Consider the following 26,534-nt stretch of genomic DNA (forward strand, 5'->3'; position numbering starts at 1 on the left):
CATTTTCTGATCGATTTTTTTTTTTTTTATTTTTGTATTCATATGTTTATCTTTTTCATTTTTACAATAATTTGCAAAATAATAATTTTAAATGAAATACTCTAAAGTGTATTTTAAAATTATTATTATTATTTGTAATATCAATAAGAAAATGTTATTGATCGAATGAGAAATCGGTTAAAAAGCGCTGTTTATTGGTATTACAAACGGTTTTTTCAGTATTCCCAACCATTTTCAAAATATTTAACTGGCACTAAAATAAGAATGCATATTTAATAATCATTCACTATTTTTGGAGAACACTATCTTAACCCGAATATTGTAACAAATACTGTTTTTGCTTTTATCTCCACAATCATGCAGTAGATGGCAGATGAACATTTAGATTAGTCTCAACTTAAAACATCAATATTTCAATTCAAATCTGCTAACACAGAAATGATAGCACTCAAAACAGATTTAAAACAAATTTCAACTATAAGCTTGGAAAAACAAAATCCTTCATCTATACCAAACTATTTCAATCAAATGATTAATCACACTATCCAACTAACCAGAGTATAATATGTATCTTATCTCTTCCAAAGTAAACACGGCAGCAGAAAAAGAAAGTAAAATACTTAATCGGAGAGCAGAAGAATAAGAAGAACAAAAATTAATTAAAAGATTTAAATGTGATTAAACTATTCGAACGTGAAGTTTTCTCCATTGGTTTTTCTTCTATTAGTCATTTCCAACTTTACTTAAGATATATCTACAAAAACAACCTTCAATCTCTACACAAGAGAAAACCAAAAAAGAAACTAAACTAATAGAATAAGTGAAGGGGGCGGAGCTCCTTTTTGAGGATTAACTATATATGTTTATAACACTATGCTCCTAAGAATCCAATAAGACAGAGTTAGAAGAAGACAGAAAAAGAACATAAACGCACCTTTTCTTCTATCTAAAAATTTTAAGAATATGTGCATATGTAGGTATTACATCGTAATAGGATATTTAATCCTTTCACATCTTCATTGAATCGTGATTGAGCTTAATCAGAAAAAGGTAATCTCTCAATATAACAACAACTTGGAACTATGTATCTAAGTTTAGCTACAAAAGTAAATAAATTCCTTGGTATGCTTAATGATGCTCTTCCGTTCCCTAAAGGTGATATGATTGAGTCGGAAGTTTCACTTAAAAGGATTATCCTTGAAGCACAGTATGGTAGAGTATAACTCTACTTATACTCTTACAAACTTCATTTGCTCACTGTACGCACATTCGAGTGTATTTTGTGATAACGGAACAAGAGGTTTATCCTCTTGTTATACGTTTTACTGTCGATTGATTAAATAATTTTCCATGTTATGGCTTCATCTATAACTAAATTAGGATCTGTGTGTGTTAATGTGACGAGTGAAGGATAATGATTTCATTATATACGAGTAAGTTTATGGGTGTCGAAGAAGTGTTATTTCCACAAATAAAGGATAGATTTAAAAAATTATTTTCGATTTAAGGGATTATGCATACAAATTTAAGTTTGTGCACTTGGGCGTATACGTGTTTTTTTTTGGTTTGATGAGTTTTTGATAGTTCGTGTGAAATAGTGTCACTCGAGCGGATATAAAATTGCTTTTTTCAAATTTCAATAGAAATTAAACTGTATACTTTTTTAGGAATAATTTCATTGTATTTTTATTCTGGGCTGAGTTTTGATACTCAGACACAGGCTGAACGAGTATAGCTTTTCCTTCCATAGAATCAATTGAATTTTTATTTTTTTTAAATAAATCCGAGTTGCTTTTACACGATTAAGCTATTTTTAGCAAGAACATGTTGTTTTAACTCAATGAATTTTTGGGTAAAATTGAAAATGTCACCGGCAATTACAAATATTTTTTTTTTTCAGAAAAATAATCCATCATGATTTTTTAAATTTGAAAGCAAAAAGTATTTCAAAATAATTGCAATAGTTAAAATTCTATATTTTACGATCATTTTAGAATGCTTAGTACTACGAACACAGTTAAATGCTTACGTTAAATTTACAGAATGTACTTAAATTTAAACTTAAAACTTACATAATTTACACAACTCACAGCAACAAATTAAATTTAAAGCTTGCTGATTTGAGATGTTGATATTTGTTGAGTCAGTAAAAATTTGTTAATTATTACTCTCTATGACCAGAAAGGTATTGAAGATTTATCAAGGGAAACCTTTGAGGGCAAATAGTTAACAAAAGTCTATCAGTCCAGTTGAAAAACCGAAGACAAAAGGTTGCACAAATTGGAATCTCTATTTTAAATTAAAACAACTTGTATTCTGAACATTGATTTCGATTTTCTTGTAGCCCTTTACAATCCTTGGTAGAGGTAATAATAAATAATAATAATATTTTAAAAAGAAGGAAAATAATGAATAAATAAAATAAACAGCAATGGACCAATTTGACTCCTTTGAAGCATACCTTTAAGGTATGATGAAATCCATATATCTAAACGGTCCTTAATTCCACTTTTAATTAATTAATTACGAAGAATTTCATGACTTAGTTTGGTTTAGTACCCAGTTTATACATATATGTACGTCTGCCGTGAAGCCGATTCACTTTTGATATCTTTTCACAATAAAATAATTTCTAATTTCTAATAATTTAAAAAAAATATGATTGACAGTGTTTTTTTTATAAAAAATAAAAACCTACAAAAAACAGTACTCAAAGTTGGTAAAAATTGAATTTCGACTTTATTTTTTTTCAAAAACTTGAGATTCTAACATATTGAGAAAAATCGAAGTATTAGTTTTTCTTACAAAAAATAAAAACCTAAAAAAAAATGAATTAAAGTTGGTAAACATTGTTTTTCGACGTAAATATCTTTTCAAGAATTTGAGATTATGGCTTCCAGCTAATTTTAACTTATAAAAAATATTCATATCAACATTTTGAAAGTTTAGACAGTTTTTTTCCAAAAAATAAAAACCTAAACAAAAAAAGTAATAAAAGTTGGTAAAAATTGATTTTCGACTCAAATATCTTTTTAAAAATTGAAGTTTATGTATTCCAACTAATTTTATTTTATACAAAATATTGTTTCATTCGGAAACATTTTAAGAAAAATCGAATTGACAGTTTTTTTTACAAAAAATAAAAAGCTGAACAAAAAAATTAATACAAGTTTTTATAAATAGATTTTCGACTCAAAACTCTTTTTAAAACTTGGAGATATTGGCTTAAACTACTTTTATCTTTTGAAAAATATTATTGTCAACATTACAAAAAAATTAAACCTAACACTAGAATTTGGTAAAAATTTACTTTAAACTCAAATAGTTTTTCAAAAATGAAAAATATCGTCTTGAAACTTTTTTTATTTCACAGAAAATATTGTTTTCGATATTCAGTAGTTTTTTCATAAAAATCCAATGGTCCACTTTTTATACAAAAATAAAATCTACAAAAAATATTACGCAAATTTGGTAAACATTGATGTTCGGTTCTTGATATCTCTCAAATTAATTTAATTCATCCAATTTGTAAAAATTTAAGAAATGCTACTAAAATTGGTAAAAATTTGTTTTCGACTAAAAGTCTATGTGACAAAACTAGATTTTTAAACTTAACTATTTCTTTATATGAAATATATTGTTGGTAATCATAAAATTTTTAAGAATAATTAGACTGAAAACTTTTAATCCAACACGGTGTCCGAAACCCACCTCGCTATTGAACAAAGTCTTGATAATAAATCACCAAACTATACATGTTATCACGCTCCGCACCCAGCTGACAAAGCTAGGGGAGGATCAGCAATACTTATAAAAAAGTGCTTAACACACTATGAAGAACCAAAGTTTACTAAAGAAAACATGCAAGTAACAACAATTAGTATTGGTATAAAAAAGAAAGAATTCAAAATAGCAGCTATATACTGCCCTCCGAGGCGCTCTCCAACTGAAGAAGACTATGCAGAACTGCTGCATTTGTTAGGACATAACTTCCTTGTTGGTGGCGACTTCAATGCTAAACACACCCAATGGGGATCTAGGCTCATAACAACAAAAGGTGAATGGCTATACCAAGCAGGCCGAAAATACAACTGCGAATTTTATTCTTCTGGTTCGCCAACATATTGGCCATCTGATACTAACAAAATAACAGACCTTATAGACTTTTTCGTAGTTAAAGGTATTAAACGAAATCATATAAGTGTCGAAGGTAATTACGATTTATCATCAGATCATACTCCAGTAATTTTATCACTGAGCGAAACAGAAATAATAGAAAAAAGTAATCCCAAGCTCGTGAATAACAGAACAAACTGGAACGAATTCAGAGACAAACTTGAAAATTTTATAAACCTAAGATCGCCTATGCAAACAATTGAACAAATTGATCATGAAGTAGAACAATTTATTGCTGATGTGCAGCAGGCTGCAGAAGAAAGTACTCCAAATATTTTGAATGCGAGAGAAAAAGAAATAAAATATTCTATCGAATACTCCTTATGGAAAGCAGCTAAGCGCTTAAAAAGACCTCAGACACAAAACCCGCCGATAAAATCTCAAGATGGTAAATGGATCGGAAACCGGAAACAAAAGGCTGATCTCTTCGCTGAACATCTCGCGAATGTTTTCAAGCCATTCCCAGCAAGCACAGCTACAGATCCCTTACAGTTTGTTGACAGAAACGACGAATGTGAAATACCTTTTGTCACGCTCAAAAAAGTAAGAAGCATGTGTCAACATAAGTTGTCAAACAAAAAATCACCAGGGTACGATCTTATAACTGCTCAGGTTCTGAAAGAAATGCCTCTTATAGCCTTCAAGAAACTCCAATTTATAATAAACGCATGCCTTAAACTAAGATATGTGCCACATCATTGGAAAATTGCAGAAGTCATTGTTATACCTAAACAAGGTAAGCCATCAACAGAAGTTACACCTTACAGACCAATATCGCTTATACCAATCATGCCAAAAGTTTTTGAAAAACTGCTACTGAAAAGGCTTAGCAAAATAATTGAAGAAAGAATACTAATTCTGAGCCATCAGTTTGGATTTAGAAATAAACATTCCACGATAGACCAAGTGCATCGAATTACGGATGTTGTGGAAAAGGCACTTGAAGAAAAACAAGTATGCTCGTCTGTATTCTTAGATGTTGCTCAAGCTTTTGACAAGGTTTGGCACTTGGGACTTGAGTACAAACTGCATAGAGACTTCCCCAGGCAGTACTACGAAATACTGAAATCCTACGTTACGAACCGACTCTTTAGAGTACGGTACGACCAAAATTACTCGGAAATTAAGAAAATGCAGTCGATAAAGTTAGTGATTGGACGCACAAATGGCGTATCAAATTAAACGAAACAAAATCGACGCATATAAACTTTACAAACAAAAACATAAACAATGTTCCAATTTTTATAAACAGTACAGAAGTACCTTACTCCAATACCGCCAAATACCTTGGAATGAATTTGGATGCAAAGCTTAAATGGAAAGAACACATCAAAAAGAAAAAAAGAAGAACTAAACTTGAAGTACAGAAAAATGTACTGGTTAATAGGAAAGAACTCTGACCTATCTATCCAGAACAAACTAATGTTATATAAGCAAGTATTAAAACCCGTTTGGACATATGACATCCAACTATGGGGCTGTACAAAGAAAAAAAATGCTGAACCCATCCAAAAATTCCAAAGCAAGGTCCTTCGTGGAATAATAAATGCCCCTTGGTATATAAGAAATAGAGATCTACATCGTGACCTTTAAATTGAAATGGTTACAGAAGTGGTTAAGAAACACGCTGTATCACACAATCAGCGACTGCAAAGTCATACTAACTCTGAAATGGAGACCGTATTAAATGTACGAGACAATGTTCGGAGATTAAGAAGAACCAAGCCTCATGAGCTGATGGGCTAAAAGCTACGGGAAAGTATTATAACCTTAAACTTCCCCCAATGCGATTTAAAAATTAAGAAATTAAAATCATTTGTCGATCTTTCATAGATTGGTCCTGATACACCGGTCGTTTTAGTACGGTAAGAGTCCCACACTACTCGGTATCGATTCTTTTGAAGATTTCCATCGGATAAAAAAAAAAAAAATTATTTTTGTAAACATTATTAGAAACTTGTCAAAATTCATGCGTTTCATTTTAAGAGTTGTCATTTTTGTTGAATCCGAATTCGAATGTTGTGAAGGTCTTCAAAAACTCACAATGATACTATTGAAAAGTTGAGCGATTTAGCAGATAAATCTTAACGGAGGATATATTAACCGTATTTACTTGAGGCAAAAAGCAATAAGTTATGACCGATTCTTATTGGTATTGGCTGAAATACACATAGGAAGGCTATCTCGGCCCAAACATACCGTAAACGTTTAATCCACTTTGTGTCAAATGAATAGGGACAAGCTATTCATAGAATTAGATTTTTTGGGAAAAGACAAATGTGGAATGAATGGGGCTTGTATTAAGTTTATATTGCAAACAACATTTTGGATTTAGTTGATAAATACAAGTTTAAGGCGGTTTTACCGAAGAAGGCCATAAATGTGTTTTTGCGTCCCATGAATAAGGACAATATCTTAATTTATCTGTAAGGCAATTTTAAGTAAGGAAAATAACAAAAAGCCAAGTTTGAGCCCAGACCATTCAATAATCTCTTCGGCTATTAAAAAAAAAATGAAAACGCTTATGTTTACTATACTAAATTTTGTAAACACCGAAATCGAAATAGTATGCGAGAAATTACGTAATGTTAAATTTTCCAAAAATCTCGTACCAAATAATTATTTTTGAAATATTTTTCTGTAATAAAAGTTTGTCGTTCTTGCACGTTCTATTAAATTATAAATTAAACTTGAAAATTGAGCAGTCAAAGTGGTTTAACTTTAAAGGTTGGAAGTGTCAACATTTTCAAACATCACAAATGACGTAAAGTTTTAGTTTAAAAGTTTAAAAGTTTAAACTTGAAAACATTTTTCCCTCCGTTATTTTGTTTTTGCCCAGTGGAAATTTTATCCTGACTCAATTCTTTAAGAAACGCGATATGTTTTGTACTTGTGATCTAAGTAATTTGTTTTTCAAAGTTTTAGAGAAATATTTTAAAGCTTCAATTAAACGCCTTAAGTATACACATTTTTTGCTTACCAGAGTATAGGTATCCTATTTTGTGAGTTTCCTAAAACTCACTTAAGAAGATCAATTTTAGCATTTTCAATTTTCTATAGACCTGAATTTAACAAGCAAATGAAAAAAAGACAGGTATAGCTAGATACTTGCAAATGATGAGAGCTATTTAAAGTAAAGCCCCGTCCAATTAGGAATGCCTTCAAAGTATTGTAGCTTCAATATAAAGTTCTCCCATAGGAACATCATTGAGCCACTTAATCTCCTTGTGTCACCGAATCCCATTTCTACAAACTTTACACAATAAGAAGACCTGAACTTGAATGAAAAAGAAGAGAAGTAGAAGAAGAGAAAAAAATGAACATCATCACAAGAAGTAATGATGACAGACAGACAAAGACAAACTAAGAGAATGAGATAGAGATAGAGAGAGAGAAAAAGATATGATACTAGAGGTGTAATAATATCAACAACCCCAAAAGTCCTAGGTATTCAATTGTCAAAGCCATAATTGTGGCAAACACTATGGCTTGCCATAACTTGAACAATGGACAACAAAATCTGAATGCCACAGGGTTCTTCTCGCTTCTCAACCTCTATATATCCATCCATACCCTATCCAGATCCACCCGTTGCCGTTCCAATACTTTTACTACTCGGAGGACCTACTCAACCCCTATACTCCAAAGCTATTATAGAGCTGCCAGTTGGCAGTTGTTGTGCTGGTTGCTATTGTCGTTGTTGTTGTATTTGTTTTTGTTTTGTTCTGCTTTGTTGTTGCCATCGAAATCACAAAAGGATACAAATGGATCCGATTCCCATTGGACTCGTTTGAATTTGAATGCAAGAGACACCACAATGAGAATTAATTTTAATGGTCTTCATGTTGCCATACACAAAAGTCATACAAAATGTTGAAGTTGGGTATATTTAGTTGTATATAGAGTGTAAAATATAAGACGACGAAAGGAGCTTGAATTTACCTACCTACCTAGCCTACCCACCTACGAATTGTTGTTGTTGTTAGCTCCCTGCTTGTGCTGCTTGGCCTGTTATGGCCTTGCCTTTCCTAACTGCTAGAATAACAAAATACTCATCAGAGCTACTATATAGCTCCAAAGTAGACGAGGAGCCATAAGTATTCCTAAGGAGATGACACGTGAAAGACAATCTGACTGAGTATGACAAAAGGATCAGATTTCTGGTTGCAACATCAAAAAGGTAAAGGAAATATGCCCAGCAATGTACTGCTACGGGTTACAAGGTAGAGTATTGGTGACTTAGGGAAAGGGTGTTTTGGTTTAAAAGGTGATTTGGTTATTTGGTCTTATTGTGTTTTGGACAAAAATATTTACCATTGGAAAATTTTGTTTTGTATTAATTTGGAAATAAGTTGTTGATGGATGGTGATTGTGATGGTATTCTTCTGAAGTCATCATGACTAATTTATGTTGAAGTTTTAAGCTATTGCTAAAATAGAATTTTTGGTGATTGTTCAAGACAGATTTGAAATCTCTTTCAGATTTGTATAAAATAAAATCTGCAAAGTTAATCTTGGTTAAAACATAAGGTTAGATCTTTTAAGTTATATTATTGAATGAAATGCAACTATGTATTTATGTTTTTATAGACGTTTCAAAGTCTATTATTAGAATTAAATAATAAATTTGTTCTACTTTTACAATTACATTCACTGCTATAGCTACTTTTGCTTTCGTTACTACCAAATTAATAAACGGTGATTTTTTAAGAGCTTGAGAACTTTAAAAAAAAAACGCATAAAATTTGCAAAATCTCATCGATTCTTTATTTGAAACGTTAATTTGGTCCATGACATTTACTTTTTGAAGATAATTTCATTTAAATGTTGACCGCGGCTGCGTCCATTCGGAAAGTTTAATTTTGGGTAACTTTTTCGAGCATTTCGGCCGGAATATCCCGAATTTCTTCGGAAATGTTGTCTTTCAAAGCTGGAATAGTTGCTGGCTTATTTGTATAGACTTTAGACTTGACGTAGTCCCACAAAAAATAGTCTAAAGGCGTCAAATCGCATGATCTTGGTGGCCAACTTACCGGTCCATTACTTGAGATGAATTGTTCTCCGAAGTTTTCCCTCAAAATGGCCATAGAATCGCTAGCAGTGTCGCATGTAGCGCCATCTTGTTGAAACCACATGTCAACCAAGAACTGAAGTTCTTCCATTTTTGGCAACAAAAAGTTTGTTAGCATTGAACGATAGCGTTCGCCATTCACCGTAACGTTGCGTCCAACAGCATCTTTGAAAAAATACGGTCCAATGATTCCACCAGCGTACAAACCACACCAAACAGTGCATTTTTCGGGAACAAAATTTGTCGATAAAAAAGCGGATTTTCTGCCAACTTCTCTAGGGCCCATTCACTGAAAATTCGACGTTGTGGCAGATCGTTTGGCTTCAGTTCTTGCACGAGCTGTATTTTATACGGTTTTACACCAAGATCTTTGCGTAAAATCTTCCATGTGGTCGAATAACACAAACCCAATTGCTGCGAACGGCGACGAATCGACATTTCACGGTCTTCAGCAACACTCTCAGAAACAGACGCAATATTCTCTTCTGTACGCACTGTACGCACTGTACGCATTCGTGTGGTTGGTTTAATGTTCAATAAAGTAAACTGAGTGCGAAACTTGGTCACAATCGCATTAATTGTTTGCTCACTTGGTCGATTATGTAGACCATAAATCGGACGTAAAGCGCGAAACACATTTCGAACCGAACACTGATTTTGGTAATAAAATTCAATAATTTGCAAGCGTTGCTCGTTAGTAAGTCTATTCATGATGAAATGTCAAAGCATACTGAGCATCTTTTTCTTTGACACCATGTCTGAAATCCCGCGTGATCTGTCAAATACTAATGCATGAAAATCCTAACCTCAAAAAAATCACCCTTTATTATAATAATTTAAGCTTATCACTTAAGCTGAAATTGGTTCCTTCCAAAAATTTCGAATCAATTTAAAGATTTTTGGCACTAACGAAATAAAGATTTATTTTTATCCTGGTATTGGAACAGTGCTAAAATCTCGCTCCCTTCCACATACCCGTCCTCAATCCAATACAAGCTTGAATTCTTCTTGTTAAATGATGACGTTTTGAGGATTTTTAGTATCATAACATCACCTTCGAAACATATTGGCGTATCATATCAAATCAGGAATGATGAAAGTCTTTAGTTTAATAATGTAAAATATGAAATGTAAGATAAATACATTTTATGGATCAAACAAATTGACTTTCCAAACCTATAATTATAAAATTGTTAAATAAGTCAGTTTCAACTGCAAGTATGGAATTTCGTCTACAATGTAAGAAATGCTGTAAAGTACACATAAACAAAGCCTTAAAACCTTTTACTTTACCTGCATTAAAATTGTATCAACAATTACATAAGGCATTTTTTAGTATTCACAGTAAACAAAAATGTTATTATATGACTTCGATGCACGAAAGGTTACAATTTTTTAGAACAAAATTATCCTACTATGGACGAGATATTTTTGTATTTTAAAAATTACAAACTTAAGAAATATTTGCACAATATCAATGTTTAATATACAAATCTACTAATGTATTTATCAGCTGTTAACGTGCTACTAAATTGGATCAATTCTTTAGTTTTATTCAAACTCTTTAATGTTGAAACAAACTTGTGGAGCCTAGTTGACATCGCACATTTGCAGCTGTATGTCTTCGATAGTTTCATAAACTTTATCTTTATGGTCTCGAATCAATTTTGGAGTACTTCAAATTTGACTTATAATTTAAGATTAAAAAATAAGTTTGTCTTATTTTGTGTTTTTTTTTTTTTGTAATTAAATTTGTATATATATTTATTCTAAGCTAGTGCAAAAAATTGACGTTTCTTGATCATCAAATATAAGGATAATATGTGCAGAAAAAATTATCGCAATTGGTTCATTAGATCCTGATGAATACAGTGTTTTATTAGAAAAAGCGAAGTTAAAAATACAAACTTTAGACAAAATTCCATGTAACTCTATCGGTTCGTTTTTTAGTAAATTTGAATTTTCGATTTTTGATCCTTAACAGAAATGAAAAAACCCTTAATGATAATCTTCCAAAAACCTTTGCTTCTTTGAACTCAATCCACTCAATATTGCAAGATTTAGGGGCGAGGACAAACAGACATACGGTGGATTCGTGGGACCCACTGTTTTGATTTCTCTACCATCGCAACGTTATGCTTAATTAAGATTCCGAGTTCGAAATTATTTAAGAATGCAAAAGTTTCCATATAGCTCTTAAGTGTTGCAAGCAAAAGGAATAACATCTCAAGTTTCTTAATCCCGTAGTGCGATGGTTACATGCTAGAGGTCCAGGGTTCAATCACTTTTATTCGATCCCTTTTTTCTTTTTTTATTCTATTTTTATCTCAGCAGTACCCTTTTTGCGAAAAATTGGCCAACCCTAGAAGAGTACTTCTTGTTATGAAAAGGCATTCTCAAATAATTGTGTAAGATAATTGCAAACACAAACATTTTTTTTTTAATGATTAAAATTTCCTAAATTTCAATTTTACCTTTAAATTTTTTATTAAAATATGACCATAAAAAATACTAAAAGAAAACAAAAAAACGGTCTTTCAAATTTTAAGTTAAATTCAAAAATATCTGTTAACAATAAACGCAACGATAATTTTACTTAGCACAAATCTTTCTCTTCTAGATACAATTTTAATCATTCTAATATCCTACTAAGTTTCTGGAAATTCTCATTAGTTATTTGTCTTTATTTGAATCTATATGAAGTTTGGAGTACACCTTGAAACTAATATTTTCATAGTATGGGAAAAATTGTTTTGGAAGTACTTTTAAGTGCTGATTTCAAATCCAAACTACAATATAATTTATCTGCTCGGGTTTCATATATCCGTTTTGAATACTATTTTTAATTTCTCGTAGGAAGTTATTGTAATAGGTCTGAGTTGGTGAATTTAAAATGTTGACATTTCTCGACGTTTCAAGATCCCTAGAGTCGAAATAAAGGATTTTTAGAGAGATGTCTGTGCGTTCGTGTGCGGTAGCGCGCGTCCACTATTTAAGAATCTGAAGAGATATCGACTTTAAATAAATTTTGTTATATAGATAATAATGCAGAAAGTGCTCCGAAGAAAATTGCGTGGGTGCTTTTGAACATTTTTGGTAACCCATCTTCGGTAAAACATTTCACGAACCAATAACGCTATAGACTTAAATAAAATTTTATATTTTACATATATTGTAGCGTTTTAACGGTCTACGGTTTTTTTATAAATCAAAAAAACTGAAAGGAAAAATATTACAAATTTTACAAAATAACGAATTGACCTTTTTTTATATAAAATACAAACCTAAAAAAGCATTACTGAAAATTCGTAAACATTGATTTTCGACTCAAATATCTTTTCAATAATTTCCGATATAGGCTTCAAATCAATTTTATTTTATAAAAAATATTGTTTTCAAAATTCGGTAAAATTTTGATTAAAATTGAATTGACAGTTTTTACAAAAAAAAAATAGAAACCTAAACAAAGCATTACTAAAAGGTGGTAAAATCTACGAAAACTATTGCGCAAAGTTGGTAAAAATTGATGTTTGGCTCTCGATATTTCGTGAATAATAGAAAAATTTGTCTTCAAATTAACTTCATTCATCCAATTTATTTTTGTTAATATAAGAATAAAAGCTTTTAAGAAATGCTACTAAAAATGGTAAAAATTGGTTAAATACTAAAAATCTCATTAACAAATATCCATTTTGAAATCAAACTATTTCATCACATGCAAAATATTGTTGGTAATTTTTAAATTATCTAGAATAATTTAACTGATAACTTTTTAAGAAAACACGAAAACCTATAACATTTAAGCAAGACGAATCAACAGACGGGATGGGAACTTATCAGTGTGGGTCGCAACCCAGCTTTTTTTCATATTTTGTAATATATTTTAAAAACTTTTTATAATAGAAATGTTTAAAAAACTTAGTGTTGAAAATCGTTTAAGCATAAATGGTTTAACGTTTATTTCATATTCTTATTTGACAGGTGATATTTAACCTATAAAGATTTTCGAACATCATATTAAATAATATACAAATTTCAACAGAATATTTAAAAAAAGGATTAAAAACATTTAGAAATCCATCACGGATTTTATTGGAAAAAGCTACTTCATAAATTAATAGAGCCTCAAAAGGCCTTAAATACTTATTTTTTGATATTTTAAAAATTAACATGTCAAATACCAGCCTGTAAGAGCGATCAGGGTACATCGTAGTAGAACCGAAGACTATGTTGAGAATATGGAAAGACCACTTCTCCAAATTATATAACGGCGATGACGATACGAACTCCGCTGCAAGGGAGATAGAACCACGCAACCTAGGCGATGCAGATCGACAATTCCGCCTACCAGACCTTGACGAATTGAAGACAGCTTTATCTTAACTGAAGTCAAACAAAGCTGCTGGAGCTGACGGCATCGCTGCCATACTATTAAAAGAAGCTGGCGATGACTTGATAGGGAGCATTCACCAACTAATCTGCAAAATATGGTCGGAAGGAAGAATGCCCGATGAATTGAATCCCACCATAGTTTGTCCTTATCGATGTGGTTTCAGGCCAGGAAAGTCCACTATCGCGTATGACAACCTTTATAGGGAAGAGTTCTACAGAGCAATATCTAGTGTTGGCATCCCTGTCAAACTTATCCGTTTTTGCAGAATGACGACGGAGAATTCACGCTGCTCTATCAAAATCAGAAAGGATCTCACATCTGCATTTGATGTCAAAAAAGGTTTAAGACAAGGCGATGCTCTGTCATGCAACTTCTTCAACATCGTTCTGGAAAGAACTGTGCAAAACTTAACCGTCAACACTAGAGGCACAATCTTACAAAGGTCCATCCAATTACTCGGATACGCAGATGATATTGGCATAATTTAAAGATCCAAGCGTGATGTCAGTGGAGCGTTTTTAAGCATTGCGACGGAAGCGAAGAAGATGGGTTTAGTAGTCAATGAGGGCAACACCAAGTATATGCTGTCATCAAAAAAGGACATTGAACAACGACGTCTTGGACAAAACGTCACCATGAACAGCTATAACTTTGAGGTAGTTAAAGACTTTCCAATTACTCGGATACGCAGATGATATTGGCATAATTTAAAGATCCAAGCGTGATGTCAGTGGAGCGTTTTTAAGCATTGCGACGGAAGCGAAGAAGATGGGTTTAGTAGTCAATGAGGGCAACACCAAGTATATGCTGTCATCAAAAAAGGACATTGAACAACGACGTCTTGGACAAAACGTCACCATGAACAGCTATAACTTTTAGGTAGTTAAAGACTTTGTGTACCTAGGCACCACTATTAACACAGATAACGACACCAGCGCTGAAATCAAACGAAGGATAGCTCTTGCAAATCGCTGCTTCTTTGGACTTAGAAGGCAATTGAGAAGCTCTCTCGAGTATCTAAAATCAACATCTTAAGACACACATGATTCCGGTGCTTATTTATGGCTCTGAGTCCTGGACCCTGTCAAAGAAAGGTGAGAGCATCTTAGGATGCTTCGAGAGAAAAACTGTTCTGGTGATTTTCGATCCCGTACGCATAGATTGAGAATGGAGGAGGAGATATAACGGTCCAGGTCCGCCCCGGACTGTAATGCCACATTAAGTAAGTAATATGTCAAATTCATGAATTTTGAAGTCAGATTTGAATTAGATCCATAAGACCTATTGACAAATGTCCGTTTCATTACTAAGAAGATTCAAATTTTCTGTTCGGATTCAGCACAAAAACTGTAGGTCCCCTACATCCTTTAAATGTCTCGCACACTGGAATGGTAAAGAGTTGTTAGTCATAAGGCTGTTGTTCTCTTTGGACTGTTGCACTGATACCAAACTAATATAATTTTGAAAAAATTGAACTAACTATTGACATCAAAGCTTAATTTTGAACATTTTGTTAAACTTTTAAACAAGACAAATCAACAGACATCAGTTGTCAGTGTGGGTTGCATTCCAGCCTCTTTTTCATTTATTTTAATCCGGATAGTAATTTTTTTTAAAATAACAAGGCCAAGAGCCGTTTCTTGCAAAATTGTGATGGTTTTTATGTTCCTGTTAAATTGTTGCCCCTTTTTTAGTGAATTTTAACAGTTTCAATGAGGTATCGAAGCGAATATCATCCTATTTTTAGTAAAGATTTTAATTGTCAAAATATGACAACTTCAAAATAAATCTCTTATTCTAAGAACCTTTACCAATTTCTAGCTTACTATTGGATACAACAAATTCAAAATATTGTTGGTTTCGTATAAGTTGTGAAATGTAAATAAGTGTTAAAATCTTATGGTGCAAGGCAAAAAATCTAAATCAATTTTTAGAAAGTTAATAAAAAAAATTATATCGGTAAAAATGTTGTTCCTAACTTTAAATACAAGTAAAAAAGGTTAAGTTTTTTTCTAAATTTTAAAACTTACCATTTTTGTTAATAAGTAAATATTATGTTGCATTAACTTGTGATGGACATAGTTTGACCTGAAAAGAAAATTTATAAAAATATTCATTTAAATTTCATAAATTAATTGTTCTACCTTTCTACAATTAAAAAGGTTAATTTTTTTCCTATTTTTAAATAAAAATGAGTGAATAAATGAACGCATTTTCTAGTAAAGTAATTTTTAATGAAGAAAATAAAAAATAAAAAATAATTATTCAAAATCGAATGATTATAATATTATACTAAAATAAAGCTTATAAACAATTATGTTAATGTCATTGCGTAGATACTATTAAAAAAGCATCTCCAATGACATATTTTTTTTGTAAAAGAAAATTAAATCAAAATTATTCAAAAGCTTAAAGTAAAAAAAAAAATAATTTTATTTATTAATTTAATCCGTATAAAACATTTTTACTCACTCATACCATGCAGAATAAAAACTAAAAAAAATAATAGTGTAGAAATAGATATTAATTGAGGCTTAAAATTGAAAACATGAAATGATAATTAGGCAAATAATATAATTATTCTCGAGTAAACAATTATTCAGCTTTTTTTGTGCGAGGACGCTAAAAAAAATTCGAGAGTTTGAATCACGGACGGATTGACAAAAAAACATAATCCTTTATTGTAGTATTATAAAATATAACTCATGATTTAATAACATAATCATCATCATTAGTTGAGCAGAGAAAATTCTGTAAAAATTAATAAATCCACTTCATGGGTGTACTTCATGGGTAAATATTTTGTATAATTTATAGTAATTACATAAAGAAACTCGAAAGCATTGCAAAATTCATTCTTTCACTTTTTATTCAATCCTTTCCTGCTCTTAGAATATTTAAGTCATTAATTTATTTAATTTTTGGATTCATAAAAATATATGTAACAAATAAAATACAACTGATTTTGTTATCGGTTTCCATTATTTTCAAAAGAGGAGGAAAAATTGATTTCATACTAATTGATTTTGGATATGAGGAAACTACTGGCATCGAATCAATCGTCGAAAGTCATCAGTAAACTCAGAATTGTATAATTGTAAGTGGTTGGTGGGTTGTTTTTTTTTTTTGTTGTTAATTTTTGTATGGGAGTTCCCAAGTGATTAAGCTCATAAGTATTTATTTTTATAGGATGCAAAAATGCCCTGGAGGCATGCAAGTGTACGAGTAAGTGTGTATATTGTATGTGAAATGTGATGTACTTAAACGGAAATCGGAAGCTCATTTTGGTTAATTGCATGATCATTCGCAGGAAAGTCATCATTTTGCTTGAATTTTAATCGAATTATAAAATTTATTCAGAAAGGCATACAACATCGTGAGGTGTGACACACTCATACATATATATATACCATATCAGCAGCCACTAGTTACCACCACACAAGGCACGACCGACGACCGACGAACGACGAGACGCGACACCATCAAGTAATTATACTTCCCATTGAATATAATTTACATGTTCTCGCAATTTCTCATATTTTATGCTAATTGGAAATGAAATTGCTATGTAAATGTGTCAGAAATTAAGGGTCGTTTGTACAATATGTATACAAACCAAAAACCTACCCTCATTGCATTAATAGTTTTTATGAGAAAAAATGTGTACAGAAAAAAGAGTAATGAATATTTTGCCCAAAAGAAGACAATAGAGATTAAGAGGAATCACTTCAACGAACAGGATTATTGTTTTTTCTTGTTTAAGAATTATTTTAATTTAATAAATTTCTTATAATTTTAAATTGAATGAGGTTTTTCTCATCTATATATATACTAGCTGATCGGACAAATGTTGCATTGTCATATAAATAATTTCTAGAGAATATTTTGATAGAAATAAATATCTTATTGTGAGTGTGTAAGGATGTGGAATATAAGTGGGAGGGGTACAGTGCGCAATAAACGGTGACAAAGTATTAAAATAACAATAACATTAAAATAACAATAATTAATTATAGCTATTCTACAAAAAAAAAAAAAACAATATTATTCTCTTAATGAAACAGAGTGTTAAATAACCCGTGTTTTGTTGGGAAATCTATCCATAGTAAAGTGGGAAATTACACGAATAACAAAAACAATATCCATAGTGAGAATAACACCGATAAGAGTTAGAGTAGAATCTCACTATGGATAGTTTTTTTGACATTAATACGAGACTCGAATAGATCTTATCTAATTTCGTTCTCAAATGTTGGTACGATTGATATTGCATTTGTATCTCGTTGGCTGTGTTCGTTGAGTAGTTCTGCATTTGGAATCATGTGTGTTTTCCATTGCGGAAAGAACGAATCTATTAATGTTGATATTATTTTGTTTTGTTAGTGAAAATGGACTAACTGGTCTTATTTTGCAAGAAAAAACAATAGAAAAGATATTTATGCTTTGCTATTTTTCCAAAAAAGGTTTATCTCAGTTGAGAATAGATAAATCTCAACTCGATTCAGGTATATAAAGAATTGAGGCGAGCTTCAAGCTGGCTTCAACACCACATGTTCATGTAGTAGTCTACGAACAAATCCCCTTTTTGAAGTTTTATTTTATGTCAAATTTGTTTGGTTAAACTTAAAACTTTGAAATCGACCGCCAAGTCAAGTGTGAAATGGATGTTTTCTTACCATTTCTTCTTGAAAATTATCCGTTTTATAAGTTTTAGTTAGTTTTTCTTGTTAAGTTAATTTTTTGACTTTTGATTTTCACAAAACTTTCTTCTTATTTGTGTGTTTTTTTTTTATTATTTTGACAGATCTTCTTTCCGTTGTACCAATTTTTAAATACAAAAATCTGGCCACTGCGGATCGTTTTGTTGGGAATTTCTCACTTTACTATACATGAAATGCAAACAAACACACGTATAGTTTTTGTGATCCCATCTTTACCCAATACAAACAAACTGGATGGTTTGCCCACCACGCCATGTATAATTGCCCGTGTGAAAAACGTGAAGTGCTCAAATCTAAGCCGCTGACAGACATCGTTTGGCCTTGAGACTTATTGATAGTAAGAGCAAATGTAATTCTTATTGGACATTGAACGCGTTTGAATTGAATTGGCAAATCTGTAGCTATACATTATTATCACCTAGGAAATTCCCATTTAGAATTATGACTTGAATAATATTTTTCATTAATTTTTTAATTACTAATCGTGTGCCGTTGCCCAACCGTTAAAGGTTCAAATTACGAAGCAAAATTACTATAGATCCAACCTTCAGATGTAAATTATGCGGTGGTTTCCGAATGTTTTGTGCACTAGTGCATTCATCCCATATGATAATTTTACACCGTTTCAGCATTGTGGCCATGAATACCTGTTTTTTATATTGCACACCGCGTATGTTTTTTTTGAACATTTAATGGAAGTTTAAGTACTGAATAAGCTGTTATGCCTTTATTCTGCCTATCTTTATTAACTTCCCATAGGAAGTCATTCTAATTGGTCCGATTTGTCGAATTAAAAAGTTTGACATTTCTCGACGTTTTAATGTGACTAGAAAATAAATCAAAGGTTTTAAGAAAAAAAGGTTTTTGGAAAATGCGAAAAACCCATTATTATAGCCTTAGCACATCTTCTTCATAACTTGGTAATTGATTTCCAGGATGTTCTTCCACCCACAACACAAATGTGTATATTTTGACAAATACAACAGATAAATGGAATAGATTGCTTCATTTTCGTACTTTTTTTTTGACATAATCATTGTATAACTACAATTTATAGCAGAATTTACATTTACAATTTACGTTACATAGAGCCTACATGAATCCTTGTGCACCGTATAACTATTCATTTGTTTAGCGAATTCTGTTGAATAAGACTTTTTTGGAAAAAATAAAACAAAAAATAAAAAATAGTTTTCCGAAATAAAATTGGAGTGCTCAGGTTGTGAGGCCTTGAAAATCAAGGGAGGGCTATAAAAACCAAGGGAGGTCTGAAAATATCAAGGCAGATCTGGAGATTTCAAGAGATAGCTGCAGATTTCAGGGGAGGTCTGCACATTTCAAGGGGGGTTTTGAAAAGTGAATAGACGTCTGAATATGTTAAGGAAGGTTTAGAGATTGCAAGGCTGTTATGGAGATTTTATGGGAGGTCAAGAAAAATCAAGGGAGGTCTAGAAATATCAAGGGAGGTCTTGAGATTTCAAAGGAGTTCTGGGAATGTCAAGGGAGGTCTAGAAAAATCAAAGAAGGTCTGAAAATATAAAGGAAGGTCTAGAAAAATTAAGATAGGTCTAGAAATTTCACGGTAGGTTTGAAGGTTTCAAGTGAGGTCTAGAAATATCAAGAGAGGTCTGAAGATTTCAATTGAGGTCTGAAAATATCAAGCGATATGGAGATTTCAAGGGAGGTCTGGAAAAATCAAGAGAGATCTGAAGATTTCAAGGGAGGTCTAGAAAAATCAAGGGAGGTCTGAAAATATCAAGCGAGGTCTAGAGATTTCAAGGAAGGTCTGGAAAATTCAAGGAAGCTCTGGAAATATCAAGGGAGGTCTAAAAATATCAAGGGAGGTCTAGAGATTGCAAGGGTGGTCTGGAAATATCAAGAGGGATCTGTAGATTTCAATTAAGGTCTAGGGAAATTAAGGGAGGTCTGGAAATATACAGGGAGGCCTGGAGATTTCAAAAGAATGTTTGAAAGATTTCATTGTAGGTCTGGAAGATTTCTAGGGAGGTTTAGAAAGCTTTGATTATGGGGAGTTCAATGGTCTTCTGCTTGGGGATGGTGGGTACCCTTGTAAAGGATATAATATATGTAGGGGAGAGTGGGGCTTAAAGTAACAGGGGTAAGAAGTAACAGCTAAAAAAAATAGGGTTCCCCTTAAAATTAAGAATCGCGTGAAGGAGAAAAATGTGCATCCTTTCCATATCTATCAGCGTCACTACTACAGTTGTCAATTGGACGTCAACGAGAAAAGTTCTATGTGTGGTCCCAAAAAACAGCAGGTTTCTAACTTTTTTTTTTGTTTGTACTTTTGGACTACCTGTTCACACAGAAGAGATAGCGTGGTGGTTGTTTTTTTAAACATCCATCATAGTTTTTGTTGTTTTTGTATGTATATCTTATATATGTGTGATATTCGGTTTTTTGTATTATTAATTTCTTTGTGCGAAATTTCATGGTGAGGCAAGTTGTAACGTTTTTGCGGGGTAAATAGTAACATGTTAAAACTTACCCCCGATTCTTCTTTTACTGATTGTTGTGATCGCGCAAGATGCCTGGATGCGAAATAACTCCAGAAAGCAATGACAGTGCATGATATTCCGTCAATCGTAAGCAAAGCTCTGCCCTTAGCCCTGAATCCGACAAACATACAAAATGGATTTAAGAAGACTGGAATCGTTCCCTTGAACGAATATATTTTTCAGGATCATGATTTCTTGTCGGCGTTTGTAACTGATCGGCCAAATCCAACAGAATCTGATAACACACTTCCTTGTGTGGAACAACAAGCTGAAACAGGAGGAGCCATTTACGAGGAGCAACCTGACCAAACATTACCTGCAGTGGCACAGTCTTCAGTTACTGAACCTGTTTTATCATTGGACCCTGTTCCGATACCTACATGTTCACCGGGACCATCCGGATTCGAACTACAAATAAATAATTTCCCACCCTATCATATAAGGCCTTTACTAAAGGCAGGGCAGCGAAAAAAAAATATAACTCGTATGGTTAGAAAAACGGCAATTTTGACGGATATACCCGAGAGAGCAGCCATTTTGGAGGAAAGAAAAAAAGTTCTGGCCAAAAAAAAGAACTAAAAAGGGGCCTAGGAAAAAACAAAAATAACAGTTGAAGAAAAAGGTAGGTAGCCTCTCCATTAGAAGATGATGATGACCAACAAAGTTTGTATCTCGTTTATTGTGGGGCATTTTCTGAAAGCTTGCCAGGGGAAAATTGCCCCCACCAAGTGCGAAAAAAGATCTCTTCGTGTATACGTATGCCTCAACTGTGACACGGATAAAGATTCTTCTTCCTAGTCCTATATATTTTGATGAATGAATTGTGATTTTTTATTTTTTTGTTTTGAACTTATTTTTTTTTTTAATTAAAACTAGGGCTGCTTTTTTACAAAACATATTTAAATAATATATTTTCCTTAGCATCAGTTTTATATAATTGAATTAAGAGTTATGTTTTTTTTTATCATATTTTAATAAAATAATAATGTTCATTAAAAATATTTCTTAGTTTTTTATAATTCGTGTTACAACTTACCCCTACTAATGTTACAACTAGCCCCATGTGGGGGTAAGTTGAAACAACACGTTATTTTTTTTTCAATGTAATATCTTGACATCTTTCGAGCATTCTTTGTTTAAATTTGTGTGTGGATCTTGTAGCTGAAACATTGTTTTTAAATTTAAAAAAGTTTCGGCAGACTTATTTTCAAAATATTAGGATCTACAGAGGTTTTCGTATAAAGTGTTACTTTAAGCCCCACTCTCCCCTATGAAAGATGCTTTGGCGTCTGGAAATAAAGATTTTGCATTTTGTTATCAGGTATGAGGTGCTCCTTAGAAAATGCCAAACCAACTATAAAAGCATTAGCAGTTCTTCATAACTTGGTAATTGATTTTCAGGATGTTCTTCCACCCACAATACAAATGTTTATATTTTATTTGTAATGACTAACATGACAGATAAATGGAATAGATTGCTCCATTTTGGTACTTTTTTTGACATAAGCATTGCATAACTAACATATATAGCAGAATTTTGTATAAATGGGAATTTCTGCAACGTTGCATAGAGCCTACATATGGAAATCCTTATGCACTGTATAACTTTTCATCTTTTTAGCTAATTCTACGAAATAAAACTGTACATTTTTTGCAAAAAAAAAAACAAACATTAAAAAAATAGTTTTCAAAAATAGAATTGGAGTGCTTACTGCTCAGGTTGTTTCTTTTTTCATTTAAAACTAGTGTTTCTGAATAATGTGACCGAGTCACTTTTATTTCTCGAAAGCTCTGATAAAAATCGACTCCTCTGTTCTAAGTTTCAACTATTCTGAGCCTTTATATGCAGTCACAAGTCAGGGTTTAATATTTGAAAAATGATTTGATTTGGAAATATCAAGATCTTCAGATTTCAAGGGAGGCCATGCAGAAAAAATCAATTAAATGTTTTTTACAAAACAAAAAACTGAAAAAAAGTGTCACCTCGAGCAGAGAGAAAAAAACTAAATTATTTTTTCTCTCTGCCTCGAGTATTTTACGAACAGAAATTGATTTTATCTCCAAAATAATTTTAACTAAGCAAGAATAACGTTTTTGGCATCTAATAAAATTTTGAAAAAAATCGAACTGACAGTTTATTTTATTTACAAAATAAAGACCTTAAAAATCTCAAATACCTTTTCAAAAATTAAAATATTGGCTTGAAAATAATATCTTACAAAAAATATTGTTTTAGACATTCAGACAATATTTTATAAAAAACCAACAATCAGTTTTTTTTCATAAAAATAGTACGCAAAATTGGTAAAAATTGATGTTCGGTCCTCGATAATTCATAAAGAATAGAAGATATTGCCTATGTATTAATTTAATCTTCCAATATAAATTTTTGATATGAGATACAAAACTTATAAAAAATGCTATTAAAATTGGTAAAAATAGGTTTTCGACTAAAAATCTAGTTAACAAAAATAGATTTTGAATTCAAACTATTGCATCATCTACAAAATTAATTTTTAATTTGATTTTTAATTTTTTTCGAATAATTCAACTGACAACTTTTTAACAGAAACTTACAAACCTTTTAAGCAAGACAAATCTACAGACAGAGGGGAAGTTGTCAGTGTGGTTTGCATCTCATCCTCTTTTTTAAAATTTTTCTTACACAAATAATAAATTTTGTTCTAAGAAAAACTTTAAGTTCAAACTTATGAACCTTAAGATCGATAAGTTTATTTTCTTGAAGAGTGTAATAGTGCAGACCTCGAAACATATCAATGATAATTTCAAACATAAAAATACAGTTCACACATTTTTCCGGTGCCGATTAGTCTTTTTATATACATACACATATTTTATACATTTTGATTTTGTTTTTAAACTTTAAAAAGTAATTTTTTTTTAATGGAGTAAGCCAAATTAACGATCATTCCCTCTATTTTTTTAGACGGCTTCATGTAAGCCACCTTAAAAAAAACGTTCGTAAGGTTTAGACCCCTATAAATCCGGATACATTTTCCAAACTCTAGGTACGAAGCATATATTTTTTTTTCAAATTTTTGTTTGAATCGTTGAAACATGCAGAAAAGTCAAATAGTATTTTAAAAACAAATTTGGAAAATTGTATCTTATATAATTTATTAATGATCGCACGTTTAAAAACGTCATTATATCAAATTTTTCAATTTATAAAAATTATAATCAATGAAATGTTCATAATGTTTTCAGCTTTAAAATTATAGTTTTTCCTTAAAATAATACTGTGCCTAAAAAAAAATAACAATGGAAGGTTGAAGCTATGACTTTGTTTATAATTTAATGGTACAACAAGACTTTCGTAGACTCTAAAAATCTTAAGTTATGATTTCTCAAAGAACTGACTCTTAATTTCAGGTTTTAACATTTATTAAATTTGTTGACCAATTTGTTTATGTTGCCCTTTTTGAGAAATAGAATATTTTCACTTTTTAAAAATTTGAAGTTTTTGGAATAATCTTTTAAACGAGTGTGCATTGTTCTAAAGAAACAAATGGTTAATAAATAATCATTTTATTCGAGTTTTTTGGTTTTTAAATTTTCTTATAATTGAACTTCTTTTTGTTTTAGGCTGAATTGATTGGGGTATGATTTATCAAAATGGTTTAGAAATTGTTGAAGCTATGGTTTTTTTTTGGGGATGAATTTGTTATATATAGCTTATAATACAAGTCCTCTACATAAAATCAAGAAGAAATAATTGAAACTTAATTAATTTTTCTATCAAAAACCAATTGCTTCAAAATATTTGTTTTTTTTATTAATATCTTCAATAAAATACATTTTTATAAAAAAGCATTTTAGAATTACTTTGTATTTGGACTGCTGGGTAATTTTTGAAAACGAATATGGTAAAAAGTTTAACCTCGTGCATTAGGATTAAATTCTTATATAGGTTCTTACACAAATACTTGGAAGCAAATTTCAATAATGTTGACGTTTGGTATTTAAACACGTATTTTAATATTTTATAATTTACACACATCCTTTAGCATATAAACTTTTAAATAAGCACCATATCGTTTAAATGTTTAAATACATCCTTTATACTCGTAATTTTTGAAAACGCACCACAAAAACAACTACCTGCATACCTAAGAGTAAATTATATTCACTATTTTAAACTTATTATTTCACCCTCATTCATTCAACTTTCAACGCAATGCGTGTGATGAAAAACGTCAGGAAAAATATATATGTACGTATAAGTAAATATTTCTGTCACTGTTCTTGGTGGAAATAAAAATAAAAATAAAAATAAACGAATTGCATTTCAGGTTAAGAGCATGACAAATAAATTATAAAAAAAGAAAAACTCAACTTCCTTGCAGAATAGGTTGGTGTAAGGAGCGAGGACGGTTACAATCAACCACTCCTTTGCATTGTTATTGCTTTGTTTACTGTGTAAAAGTAAGCGAATCAAGTTGTCCTACAATTATTTTCCATCTAGAAAATTGCTGACCTCCTTCACGGTACAGTTGAAATTAACTCTTTAAGTTTTTCTTAATATTTATATACATAAATTTATTTAGTAACGTGGTGGGTGCAGACTTTTAGATGCTTGTGCTGATTCAGGGGTGAGTTTTTTTCCTTTGTAAGGACGAAACACTAAAATGGGTTCATCATATGCATAATTTAAATTTGTGCATAAATAATGTGTATTTACATAATTTCTTAACACCATGAATTTCTAATTGAAAACAAGCATAGAAATCAGAAAACCACACCAAATAGAGTTGTCGTTTATTTCCTGTCCCGTAACATGGATGTCTTAGAGATATTGAATCGAATGAAATGTTCGCCTACAATTCGTCCCTTAGATTTATATAAATTCATTCACTATTGGCATGCAAACGTTCCATTAGTTTGTTTCCACTTGTGAACATCAGGCAATGAAAGCAGCCGAAGGCAAACGGTACTATGTGGGGTTGAATGTTAAAGACTTCTTAACATTTGGAGAGATCCCTACACATTAGAAGTTCAACCTGAAAAACAAACCTAACTAAGTGATTGAAATTGAGAAACAACCAAATGGTTTGTTGTAAATTATCCTTGACAGCTTAAATCCTTACAAAAAAAACTTAAGTAAACAATTCCGAAATCCAAAGTTGAGGTTGTCCATAGGATGAATACATGTGTGTGTTTGTATTTTGTGTTTTATATTTTCTTTCCCAAGCCCAGTCAACAATGAAATGTCAGTTTGAAGTTTCTGTTTTTTTATTTACTTATTTCAATTTCGTATTGTGCTCGTATTAACAACTTGTAGAAGTTTTACCTTTTTTACCTTCTGATGGGTGTATTGAATGTGGATTGGTTGCTTTATTCTTTAACAAGAAATTGACAATTTTATACGTGACAGCTGTCATTTAGCGTTGTAAGGCAATGTGAGAAGTTGTGTTTGACAGTAACACTTTGTAAAAGCATTTAAACGGGTTTCTATGAGAGTGAATTTTAAAACGTTTGGATAGGTATTGAAGTTCCCAACTGATAGTTGTCATTTTTGCATACTTCAATTCATATACCATCACTTGGTGCAAATATAAAAATAAAATAAAAAGATGGACGTTGTACTAACCAAGTTTTTCTGTCTAATTCGCTGTTTGGGAACTTAAGCACAGG

This window comes from Eupeodes corollae, chromosome 1, assembly GCF_945859685.1.
Source record: "Eupeodes corollae chromosome 1, idEupCoro1.1, whole genome shotgun sequence".
Classification (NCBI taxonomy): domain Eukaryota; kingdom Metazoa; phylum Arthropoda; class Insecta; order Diptera; family Syrphidae; genus Eupeodes; species Eupeodes corollae.